Source organism: Bombyx mori, chromosome 20 (assembly GCF_030269925.1).
Source record: "Bombyx mori chromosome 20, ASM3026992v2".
NCBI lineage: Eukaryota > Metazoa > Arthropoda > Insecta > Lepidoptera > Bombycidae > Bombyx > Bombyx mori.
The window spans coordinates 5845267-5859261 of record NC_085126.1 but is presented as its reverse complement, the minus strand read 5'-3'; positions in this window follow the sequence as shown (position 1 = coordinate 5859261).

The window sequence follows — 13995 nt, the reverse complement described above, 5'->3', positions numbered from 1 at the left end:
ACTTGAATAAAATATACTTTTGTTTTACAATCCAGGCTAAATAAAATACCGTATTCGGTATGGTCACTAACGTATCTGGGTCCAAGGTCTGCCACGACGATCGGCCGACAGTGGATGCTGGCGACATTCACAATATCATCAACCCACTCCTTACCCATAGACACAGTCCACCGAGTTTCTCGTCGGATCTTCTCAGCGGGTCGGTATTCCGATCCGGTGATAGATTCTGCGAAGCACTGCTCTTGCTAGGGCTAGCAAATTCTCTCAGGTTGAGCCCGTGAGCTCAACTACGCTTCCGCGAGTAGCTTGAATACCAGTAAATAGGTAGAGGAGAAAAAATCACTTCTAGGCAATCCAAGGAAAATTTTGTATAAGACAAATATAAAAACTTAAGTCAGAAAACACATGGTTATTCGAATTGAAAAAATAAACACGACTCAGATTTTGCCGCATAGGAATAGCAAAGTAGTAATCATATTTTGATTCACTTAGAGATATAGGAAAGAACTATTTAAAAACAAAAAAAAAGAGATATATAATAGGAAAGAATTATTTAAAAAAGAAGAAAACCACCGAAAACATTAAATTCATCGAAAGGCACTAAAAAAGTTTAAGCGGTTGTGAATACTTCGCGGCTTAAATCAGAAGACCCAGTTTTGACCTTAAAAATATGATATATAGCGACCCGCCCTCGCTTCGCTTCGGAAACATTAAAACACACATGAAACAAAAAAAAAAAATTTAAAAAAAAATTAAAAAAAGTAGCCTATGTTCATCAGGGACAATGTCGGCTTCTAATGGAAAAAGAATTTTTCAAATCGGTCCAGTAGTTTCGGAGCCTATTCGAAACAAACAAACAAACAAATCTTTCCTCTTTATAATATTAGTAATATTATAGTATATTAAGCTTAGAATAATGACCAGTAATGACAACAGATAAAATTGAAGATGGCAATTTAAAAATAATAATTTAATATATATTTTTAGTTATCAAAAACTAAAAGTATCAAACCCCGAACGTGAGTTTAAGACAAAAAGACATTGGCCGGCATCAGTGGCCGTTGTAAGGAAGCTGTAGAAGTTGTCAACTTTTAGTAACAATATTTTAAAGTATTAAATAATTTTTTTAAAAGTCAATTTTGTATTATATTTCTGAAATAGCGAGTATTTCTGCGTGTATTACTTTCAAATGATTTAAATTCAAAATTCCGTACAATCAACCAAGTGGAATACATATTCTGTAATGAATTAAATGTGACCGGTGAGTTAAATTATCTATATTTTATCGTGAGATACATAAATATATCAATCTTCAATTAATATTCACAGCTCAAATTATAGAATGTGCACTTACATATATGGATACTTTTAGTGAAAACACACATATAACGAAAAAAGTTTTGTAATAGAACCTCAATACCACTTCATTGTACATTAGCTGGCATAAAGAATAGCTGGTCAATTTTGGCTATTTCTGAGATTATCGATAAACATGAAATTTAATTCAGATTTTTCAATTGTGAGACCTTCGTTTGTACCCGTGTATTTTATTATGCTATAGTTATAGTAGTGGTCGCAAAGCTATTCTATATAAATTTAACTGAATTTCGTTCTAACATAGTTAAAACTTTGTTAAATAAGAATCAAGAAAAGTCATGAAGAATATATTTAGAAGAAACAGCGTTTTTCAATACTAAAGTGCACATAAGCATTTCAAGCAAGATGGAGATTAAGAGCTCGTGGAGGGTTAATATTATTATAGCATTAATCTATTTTTTTCTTTAAAATTCTCTAATTAACATTTCTTTAATATGGGCATCACAGTCCGAAAATGATTTAATATTTCGGTTATAAAGGACGAACCTATTAACGGACTGGTAGGTAACTGACAGGACAACAATACCTAAGAGTCACACTTCAATGACATGGTTTGATTGAAAATCCCACAAAATTGCGGACACATCACGACCTTTAGAAGTTATTTAACGGCTGCGTTGCTAAAGAAAGTGCTGGGAGTTCACTTTATTTGAATACTAGCTGTACCGGTCCGCTTCGCTGGGCATTTAAAATCTCTATATATAAAAATGAAATGCTGTTCGTTAGTCTCGCTAAAACTCGAGAACGGCTGGACCGATTTGGCTAATTTTGGTCTTGAATTATTCGTGGAAGTCCAGGGAAGGTTTAAAAGGTGAGAAAATATAAAAAAAGCTCGAAATTATATAAAAACAAACAATTTTGTTTTTCCTTTGATGTGTCCCCTTGATGTGTCTTTTATTTATCGATTGAGGCACTACGGAGTCTGCCGGGTCAGCTAGTTAACAATATTATTTCTCACCCCCACAAAGATTCTCATCATTAACGTCCCCGCAACTGGTGTAGGGAGTCCAACACTCATATAAATATTAGCCTATCCAATAAGTACATGTATTTTCTTCATGGATACCAAGCTTCAAGTCAATCGGGTGCATGGTTCAGTAGTTATAACGGAACATCCGTAAAAACCACTGTAGATTTATATATTAGTATAGATATGTAGGTATCTAAGAACAAAGTTGAGTACCCCTGGTGGATGGAAGGCACCTGCGCGGGCGCACGCGCCAACTGCGCCGTGTCCCCTCTCCCGCGCTCCTCACACTGCCTCAACACTTCCCCTGCATCCGGGAGATACCGTTGTTTTTTTGTGTGTCTCTATTTAATTCCAATATAAATTGATATTCTTAAATAATAAATAAATAAATATTTACTAACAATCACGCCACGTTAACTGGTCCCGGGATAAGTTCGTAAAGAACTTGTGTTACAGGTAGCAGATAACGGAAATAAATGTAAGATTTTTTTTATACATATACATATATTTAATATTTAATATACATCCATAACCCTGAAAAAGACATTTATATTTATCATACAAATATCTTCCCTTGGCGGGATTCGAACCCGCGACCCCCTTGTGTATACACTGTCAATACCACTACACCAGACACTATTCAAGATGACACCAATGTTATCTTTATATCTATATATTAATAGGTGAAGCAAAAACGTTGTACCCCTTTTTACGAAAATTGCGGAGATGGAGGAGTATGAAATTTCTCATACTTATAGAGAATATAGAAAGGGAGTGCAGAATGCTAATTTTTTTTTAAATTAGGTATTCCTAAAAATACATTAAATCATTAAAAGAAACATGACACACACTACCATGTATTTGACACACACACACACTTGCATATATACTTTTCGTTTATTGTCAAACTTTTGTTATTGCTTTAAGTCTGTACTCAAATTGAAAGTAAATTAATATTGTTTGTCTTTAATATCATTTGTCTATAATGTAGTCTTGGTGAAATCTGTGATTATAGGTGTGAAGTAAAATAATAAATAGTCTTTGACAATAGAACCATAATAATAATGATCAAACTTATAATTTCTATTAATTATAGTTGAATTTCGACTACCGCGGGACTACTAGTATACTACTATATTTCTTCTGTGCGTGTGTTTGTCACTGAACTCCTCCTAATCGGCTGGACCGATTTGAATGACTTTTTTGTATGCGCTTGGGTGGCACCCCGGATGGTTTAGATTAACAAATCAGCCTAGCAGACAGCGCTGCAGTCGGTATCTAGGTTATTTAGCTTTCCTTGAAATAATGTATATGGCAAAACAACGTTTGACGGGCTAGCTAGTGTTTAAGTAAATTTCAGAGGACCTAATGATAGAAAATAATATATAAAAAAAATGTTCTATTTATCTTACTAGCTAACCCGGCAGACTTCGTAGTGCCTATATAGTAGTAATCGATAAATAAAATACCTAAAATTTATTTAATTCCGAGAATTTCATATTTATCTACCTTTTAAACCTTCTCTGGACTTCAACAAATAATAGAAGACCAAAATTAGACAAATCGGTCCAGCCTTTCTCGACTTTTAGCGAGACTAACGAACAGCAATTCATTTTTATATATAGAGATTATAGACTAGTTAGAGAAGACAAGATTTATTTCATGTTGGTGGACGCAAATATTTGGTTACATTAAGATGAAGTTTGATTAATCACTAAAACTAATTCAAAAGTTGCTTTTACGTTATAAAGAATATACAAAACATGATAACAACTATACAACAAAGGTACACATTATATAATTACCGCGTTCTTTGCTAATTTATTTTATATTGACCCTGCTGATTGCTATAATTAATTATAACAGCTATTATTAAATAATCCCCAATTGACCAAAAACGAAATTATCAAAAGCAAGTTAATTAACGTGAAGAATTAAAAAAAAATTGTACATAGCAATGTAATTTCGTATTAATCCATTTACAATATTACAATTTACAATCAATACTAACTATCTTTACGACTAATAAGAGCAGCTGCCACAATTAAAATCAAAATTTATGAACCATTTGTAATAAATAAGTAAAACAAGATGTCTCGTAAATTTAAGTGACCGTTTTTAATAAATGCAGATGTATAGAACGGTTTTTTGTTTGTTTCCGAAGTCAAGAACCGCGTGTCTTGATGCAGCTATGGTATCACCCGAGTGCCGAATAACCGACCCAACGCTGCCTTAAATACTATCGGTAAATCCGTTAGCCAACGGTCAGAATGACCCAACGAACGAACTGTATCAATAAAACCATAACACAAAGGAAATCATTAAAAAGAGTCCACTCCTTTGTCTAGTCAACAACGGGCGAAAAGTTTCCCATAAGGACCAAAAGCATTGTTTAGATGGACGTTACGATTTCGCAAAGAAACTAGAACTTTCTCACGCAACGCAAAAATTTTTCGGCAATAGACAAATATCGGTATTGAATAGATCAAGGACAATGAAATAGATTCGCGCAAAGGGACTACAAATAATGGCTTGTATGAAAGGGTTCGGTTTTTAAAGAAAGGTCAGCTGGGTCATCCGGGGCGTGGATGACCCCATCACTCACGCTGCAACGATTTCGGGCCCTCAGGCCAGACTAAAGGGTTGCTGTGACCCTTTCTTTGTCTTGTCGGGTCAGCACGGGTTGGCTACCTGAGCTAGACGGGTACCACTGACCCTGCCCCGCGAATGGACAATTAAAACGAGAACATCATATCAACGGTTGTAATACTGAAAAATCGCGATAACCTTTCCCTTTCGTATTTGATTTACTGAACGTTTTGTGGGGCTATTTGTAACGTTTTACTAAACGTAATGTGGATAACGGTTATTCGAAATACATGTTTTTTAGAATTACTGATATGCTTGCAAACGAGTAACTGGAGTGTTAACACGTTTCGTCACTTTACTAAATAACTTTCAATGTTTTCAATTAGTAAATGAAAATTAGTTGTTCGGACATTGAAAACTATGAATCGTGACAAATCGTTATATTTTTTGTGTTGCAGTAAAGCACCAGAATCTTCGGTTCCAGATAGAAATGTTAATTATGCACTATACATAGTACTGGACTGTTTATTGAAGGCTGCGATGTACTTATAACTCTTGTTTGGAATTTCTTCAAATACACAATATAAAAGTTGACGATTTCAATTTAAAAAATCGTGTCCACATTATTATTATCGAAAGGGATCCAAATCAATCGTCCTCGACCATTCTAAATTTCAGTTCAAGCCTAACAAACGTACATAATTACATAGAAAAAAGTTATAAATGTTTGACGAATAACGGACTTAATATCACAAAGACTGGCCAACGGGTAACAATGAAGGAACTCTTTTGTATCGGCTTATATTAAAATCGCATTCGCTAAGAACTTCGGACAATGCAAAAAAATAGAGCAAGTTAAGTCTCATAGCTAAAAAGGGTTTGGTCATAGTCGTCTTTTGTGAGGGCAGTGGGAACTTTTGCAAGTGCACAAACTGGGTCAGTTAGACCTAGACAGTACGGGTATTGTCGTGTGTAGCATCGCAGGGTTATGCAAATGAGTTGACGTGAACAATGGAACGATCTGTGCACCGTGAGAGATGGTAAGATGCTCAGTCGTGCCGTGTGTTGAGATTCAAGCGTAAATACGTCAGTTTTTGTTCGATTAGACTTGTTTGTGGCTTGTCTTGTGAGAAAGGTTTCGATTACCGTCCACGGCATGCACGTATGTTTTGCGCGGTTTTCTAAATCGTGGATTATATTGATCATTTTTCATTTTTCCCTACCTATGCGCTGGTAGCCTAAAAGGCTATTTCAGCTGCTCCCGGACAGGTAGGTGAGCTCACGTGCTCAACCTGAGAGAATTTGCTAACACTAGTCCTAGCAAGAGCAGAATCTACCATGACATGTCCTTCATCAAAGGAGGCTTGAGGAAAGTATTAAGTGGTAGACAGCGGCTTGGCTCTGCCCCTGGCATTGCTGAAGTCCATGGGCGACGGTAACCACTCACCATCAGGGGGGCCTTATGCTCGTCTGCCTACAAGAGCAATAAAAAAAATCGCGACCTACTGAGAAGATCTACTGAGCCTTCAGCGGGCCTAAGTTTATTAACATATAATTTGTTTTACTATTCCATATCAACTTTACGAAAGCACAGATTAGCTAATCTTAAAACTGTTCTTTTCTTCAGTGGTTAATCTATTTTTTTTTCTTTTTCCAGGGCAATGTTAGGGTAGGTACATGATCTATCACCTAGCATCTCGACTTATTGTCGCGATCGTCTCTGGAATCCGGTTTTCCGTCCAACCTATCATAAAATCTGTATTTCTAATGCCTGGTTTTAAATCTATATTTTAATATGAAATGGGTTGTAGAATAACAGTTTGAAGTCTACTTGGAAATTTGACGTTAAACATAAGACGCCCGATGCACTTGTATCGAGCAATGCGATTAAGCCTGTGTCCAAATCTACTGGTAATGGTACTAATGCTGGTAAAACTGGTACTAATGCAGACTGGTACCATTTTTTGTAATGAACTTCGTACTTAACACATGCATATGCTCGAGCGCTTTAAAGTAGGTAATAATAGCCTTCTGGGCGCAGCTGGTTTGTGAATGTATCTTCCATCATTTCTATGCTATTGGTTAACTGGGTTTAGTATGGTGAATATAGTTGCTGCTTTCGCTAAAGCTAACAGCATTCCACAGCATTGGGTAGATTTGTTGGAGGATTCCGATCGTGTTTAGAATATTGCCGTTGGCTGACTACTGCATGAACCATATCAGTAGTGTAGTCCACGATAGGAAAATACAAGCCCGAAGTAGAGCTAAAGATTTAAATTGCTGTGAAGATCTACGTTCCTCACGGACCGCGGAGTTCCGTAGGCTAACGTTAAGAAGTGGAGTCGTAATATTTGGAACGATTGAACAAACACCGCATTCATTAGGGTCATGTTTATTTTTATGATTGATGGTTTACTGTAGGCCAGCCAGAAGGGGCGAGATTTGCTAACAGTTACCCAAGCACCTCCAAGGGAGACCTAACAACTCAAGAGTAGCTGCTTCGCGAATGAATCTACTACCGGATCGGACGGTATTACTTTATTACGAAGTGACAGTTTTCCTGCAGATTTAAAAGTTCACGATCCAATGTGTGGAGTAGCTGTAAAGATTAGTTCTGGAGTCGAGGCATTGAGGTACAGTCCCTAGCTTTTCCGATCCGGTTAGGTACATGTAGATATAGTCGCGAAGCAGCTGCCCTAGAGTTTTTAGGCCTCTGAGGGTGTTTTTGCCGGTCTTAGCAATGCTGCCCCTCCTGGCTGAGGCCTTGAGCTCATCGATAGCGCCCTGGCGTAGCTGGAAAGGTCTTTGGGCCACCCAGCTATCCTACCAACCAAACAAAAAAGTGGTCCGCAAGCATCAACAGACTATCTATAGTAGAATATTGTTAACTGGTTCACTAAAACGTAAATAAACGACTATTTTCTCCCCAACAGTTTCTTGTTCGACTGATAACGAACATCAAAGGTGCGAAACGATGACCTCAATAGTAAAAAATTCAGGTAGTTCTCAGAAAATATAGGAAAGTCGACTTTATTTTGAACACGATAAAGGCTTAGCGTATTTTACGGATGTTAACAATTCAATGTGCACGAGTATCAACAGAAAAATAAACGTGTGGGTAATTGTTCGTAAAGTTCTTTGTACAGTTATTGATAAGCTTTAGATATGTTATTTTTGTAAAGGCTAATTTAGAATTTCGCAACTATTCTATCTCAAGACATTCCAACAAATAAATCATTAGTACATTCTTGACCACGAAAACTGTAAAATGTCAATAAAAAAACGCGAGATTTAACCGTTAAAGTACTTGAAGTCGTCGTGGCCTAAGGGATAAGACGTCCGATGTATTCGTGTTGAGCGATGCACCTGTGTTCGAATCTCAGGCGGGTACCAATTTTTCTAATGAAATACGTACTCAACAAATGTTCTCGATTGATTTCCACGGTGAAGGAATAACATCGTGTAATAAAAATCAAAACCCGCAAAAATTATAATTTGCGTAATTACTGGTGGTAGTACCTCTTGTGAGTCAGCGCGGGTGGGTACCACCACCTGCCTATTTCGGCCGTGAAGCAGTAATGCGTTTCGGTTTGAAGGGTGGGGCAGCCGTTGTAACTTACTTGAACTTGGAAGGTGGTGGGCAATTCTCAAGGTGGGTGGCGCATTTACGTTGTGGATGTCTATGGGCTCCAGTAACCACTTAACACCAGGTGGACTGTGAACTCGTCCACCCATCTAAGCAATAAAAAAAAAAACTTAATTTAAATTATATCTAAGACTCGCGAAGTGTGAAAAGAAAACTAAACAAATCAAAACAAACAACAAGTTAAACAAATATTTATGAGATACCTCTTTTGCCTTCGATATCATCAAGAAATTTTCCGCCTTTTTTATGTCACATAAATTTAATTTATTGTTTTTTTTTTTCAATGTCGTCACGTTCAGTTGTGAGTTAACTGGCGGTCGTCATGATAAACCCACCTTTCTACAGTACAATATTTTTGATTTTTTTATTTTTATTTATAAGGCATAATATAATGTACAATACAACCTAATAAAAGGTACAAATAGTAAATAACGAGTAAAAGGTCTGGTTTGTAACTTAAGCCATATACGCACGACTAATCTATATACTAATACGTGAAGCAAAAACTTTGTATCACTTTTTACGAAAATTGCGCGGACGGAGGACTATGAAATTTTCCACACTTATAGAGAATATAGAGAAGAAGTGCACAATGCTAATATTTTTTTAAAATAATGCATAAAAGATACATGAAATCGATAAAGAAAACATTACACACACTACCATGTATTTGACGCACACAAGCATTAATACTATTTATTTATTGTCAAACTTTTGTTCTTGACGTCTGTTGTCAAATTGAGAATAGATTAAATATTGTTTGTTTTATTAATATTTTTCTATAGTGTAGTCTTGGCGAAATTTGTGATTATAGAAGTATAATAGTCTTTAAAAATAGAATCTTAATACAAACTTATAATTTCAATTAATTATAGTCGAATTTCGACTACCGGGCGACCGCTAGTCAAAATAAATGTGCTAAGTACACAATGCTCTTAACAACTAAAGGATAGAATAATGTAATAACGAAAACGATAACCTTATGAAAATAATTCTACTTATTATAAACACTAAATAATTACATTACTTAATCTATGATGATGCTTCAAATAAGATATATAGAACTCATTATGTAACAATACTCTTTGAATTTCGATAAATCCAAAACATCGCATCACACTGCATCGCTTTGTAGAGCAATCCGGACTTACCGTCTGTGCTTTTGTTTCCAAATTAATTCGTTCGATTTTGAGGTTTTTTTACTATAACGTACGGTTCGGTATCCTTTAACACGCTTGTATTGTATTCGTTATTCTCCGCCCGAACCCTTATCGTACAAATGAGGCTCTTATCAGCACGCTTCGATGCGCGAAGCAGATGTGAAGAAAGAAAATCGATTTTACGACTCTAAGAATAATATTCTGCCGCTTAGTAGGTACTAAGTCGAATAGTTGAATTAACTCAAAGTCTAGTTATGTTTACTAATTGAATAAATAAATAGGTAAGTTTAAATGAGTTAGATTTAATTAAAAGATAATATTGCACCAATACTGAATGTACTCCAGTGATTTCCCTACCTCTTCATTGGTAGCTTAAGAGGCTATTTCAGCTACGCCCAGACGGGTAGGTGAGCTCATGGGCTCAACCTGAGAGAATTTGCTAACACTAGCCCTAGCAAGAGCAGTGTTTCGCAGAATCTACCACCGGATCGGAATCGCAGCCCACTGAGACGATCCAGCGAGAAACTCAGTGAGCTAATTTCAGTGAATTGTTTGCAACCAGTATGCGGAGACGGCCATTTTGATCTTTTCACGCGGTAAACTTCTTTCTATGTAGTAAGCATTTTTGAAGAGGACCTGCGCCACTTTGAGAAGGCTGCACAACATAAGAACCCTCTTGTCGTGGCCGCTGGAAACTATATACCCGATCCTGTAGACCGAATGGTAAACAGTCGATGTCGCCCAAAGCACGTCATTACGGATCCTCCCGATCCATTAACGATGCTTTTAGGTACCACAAGCACCGGTCACCGGAAAAAAGGAGGAAAAACAAAAACAATAAAGCTATGGTTACTTTAGGTTGAGGATCAATCTCGTCTAAGCGTACATAGGTCAAAGGCATTCCAAATGTGATATTAACGCAAGATTGTTTCTTTTTTTCCTAACTATACTGATAGCCTTGAGAGGCTATTTCAGCTTCTCATTGGCGTGTAGGTGAGCTCACGGGGCTCAAACCGGAGTGTTGCTAACACTGACTCTAGTAAGAGCAGCGCTTCACAGAATCTACCACCGGATCGGAAACGCGACCCACTGAGAAAATTCGTGGAAGCTCAGTGGTCTGTGTCTATGGGTTAATTTACGCAAATTGGTTGGCTGTATGGCCTAGAATACCATTACCGCAACTCTTTTCGTGCGTGTTGAAAAAAGTTACATCTCCGGAGAATGGAAAGCAGTATTGTTTTAGAAATATACCAGTGTACTGTGACATCCTAAATACCACACAATTAAAGAAAAATATACTATGATCAGACGAATGAACTAACCATTAATCGAAACGTGATTAGTTTTTATGCTATCGAAGTGGGAGCGAGAGGTATACCAGCAAAATCTTTCTATAGCCTTCTAAAAGATCTTGGCGTGTTAAGAATTTTCGTAAATTCTGTACTTAAAGGAAACGAACGTACTTAAAGCAAACTAATAGATTTGCATCAAATCTGGCTTGGCAGGGTGAGGAGTTCGTAGAACAGAGGTGAGGGTAATGCGTATCGATAGGTGCCTATTTAATAATAATAAATCATTTATTTCATACCATATTTTAGCCTATATATAAAAACTAGTGGTCCCGCAGAAGTCGAAATTCGATTTTAATCAATTGAAATCTTATGTTTAAACATTATTATGGTTCTATTGTTAAATACTATTATTGTACTTATATAATATAATCACAGATTTCGCCAAAACTACACTATACTTATCTATTCTCAATTTGACCACAGACTTTAAACAATAACAGAAGTTTGACAATTGACAATAAACAAAGAGTATATTTATATATATGTGTTGTGTCAAATACATGGTAGTGTGTGTAATGTTTTCTTTATTGATTTAATGTATCTAAGATGCATTATTTAAAAAAAATATTAGCATTATGGACTTCTTCTCTATACTCTCTATAAGTGTGGAAAATTTCATACTCCTCCGTCCGCGCAATTTTCGTAAAAAGGGATACAAAGTTTTTGCTTCACGTATTAATATATAGATACAATGTGGAAATACATAATAATATATTATTTAACCTGCACCAGGGTCGTTAGCCCGGGAGGCATTTTCCAAATTTGTCTCTGAGCAACATGATGTCAGTGTAAGTGAATAAAAATTTCCAAAAAAAATAAAATACATATCAGCAAACCTGATCCGAGACATTTATACATAAACGTACCTAATTTAAGATAACAAAACTAAATCTTAAACACTTTCTTTGTCACCTTTTGTGCGTTACACAAAACAAGACCGCTAATCCCATTCCTTCACAGCATCAGGATCTCACGTCATAACGAAAAGAAATGAACAATAGAATTCTAAATTACCATAAACAACACATTATAACGCGGCGGTTGAGGGAAACCGGTTTCTACAAGACCTTCCGGGATGGCTCCTGCTTAGGGTGACCACATTTCTTCTTCTCGCATTAAGACTGTATAATCTCAAAACTCAATAATTTTACAGGAGAGTGTTTTAAAGGTTTAACATGTGATATTTTTAATATTAATCATCTTTGCAACTTTTTTTTTAAAGCTAAACTACGCTCTTTTGACAGTATTTATGAGAAAAATACTGTTGATACCAAATGACTCCGCATATTATCTCAATTTCGAATATTTTTGGAAATTGTACACTTTTAATGCGAAAAGACTATTTGTGTTTGAACAGATATAGGTTTGCTCACAAGCGCCATATTAAAAAAAATCGAAATTCCTAAATAATAATTGGCACCGAAACGACGCGAAGAAGAATTTGTAAATAAGTTATACCTACTTAACTGTTTTTCATATGTATTTTGTCCTAAACTAAAGCATGTATGGAAGCATTTATCGCAGAGAACGTAAAAAAGCATTTTCTGGTTCGAGAATAAATTAGCCTAAAGTAAATTTACCAAAGTTTGACATTTCTATTCGAAAAATGACAGATTTCAATAATTTAACTATTTCGACACTGTTATAAAGGAGAAATGTCCTTGTACCTAGTTACACATAGTATAGCCAGTTTCAAATTACATTTAAGATATGTAGCGTTTGCATGTACAAATTAATGGATTATGAAGCTTCTAGATGAATTTGACCTCATCTTCGAGTAAGACCTCAAAGAATTTGTGAAGGCGAGCTGAACTTAAGATATAAAAAATTAATTATATTTTACGTCAATGTAATCAAGCTCTTTGCGAATCTTAACTAAAACTAATAGTTTATAGAAAAATACACTAAAGAATCATGGAGACTCTCACATTTCGCGACATAGACAATCTTTGTTTTTTTTTTTTGTTCTACCTGACCCGGTTGCAGTTTGGGGTTTAAGGCGATTAAGAATGAGAAAATCAAACACGGGTCAATTTTGTATGGGATGGACGAAACGCGGAAGGGTTTTTATTATGAATGTTATGATATTAAATAGCCGGACGTCTTTTGTTAATTAATGGGGACGCTTCCCTTGAGATTTTGCCACGGTTTGTCAGATACAACGGATTTTGTTGTGTTACTTGAGACTTTTAAAAATCTGCTTTGTATTTAGATAATCAAACATGTGAAGTATACTTTTTTTTTATCAATTTACGTCTAATCCAAAATAAGAACTATTAAGCAAGGTTGATAAATTTTAAAGAAGTAGTTTTCGCCCATTGGTGGATTGTTTTAATTTGAATAACGAGTGTGAGGTTTGACCCGTTAATTTTGTGTTTAAGAACACATAAACTCTAACAGTAACTAAATTTTTTTATAGCTTAGATGTGTGAACGAGCTCACAGCCCACCTGGTGTTAAGTGGTTACTGGAGCCCATAGACATCTACAGCGTAACGCGCAACTCACCTTGAGATATAAGTTCTAAGGTCTCAGTATAGTTACAACGGCTGTCCCACCCTTCAAACCGAAATGAATTACTGTATCACGGCAGAAACGTGCCCTCTCATAAGAGGTCCTACCACCAGTAAATTAATCTCATACATATTTTTTTAGTTTAAGATATTTACATATTGAATAAAATATGTTTTCGTTTTACTTTTACTACGTCTCTGGCACTTTTAGAGATGGAATTAAAAACAATAGCGACTAGAAGCATTTCCTATGGGCAAAAACTCGATTTAGTGTCCAACAGAATTCGCATATCATAGTCGGCCGGTCTGGCAGTGGATCGTCAGCCAATCAGCCAAGGTACAAAAATAAACTATTATTTTGACTACCAATTTACTTCACTAATCATAATT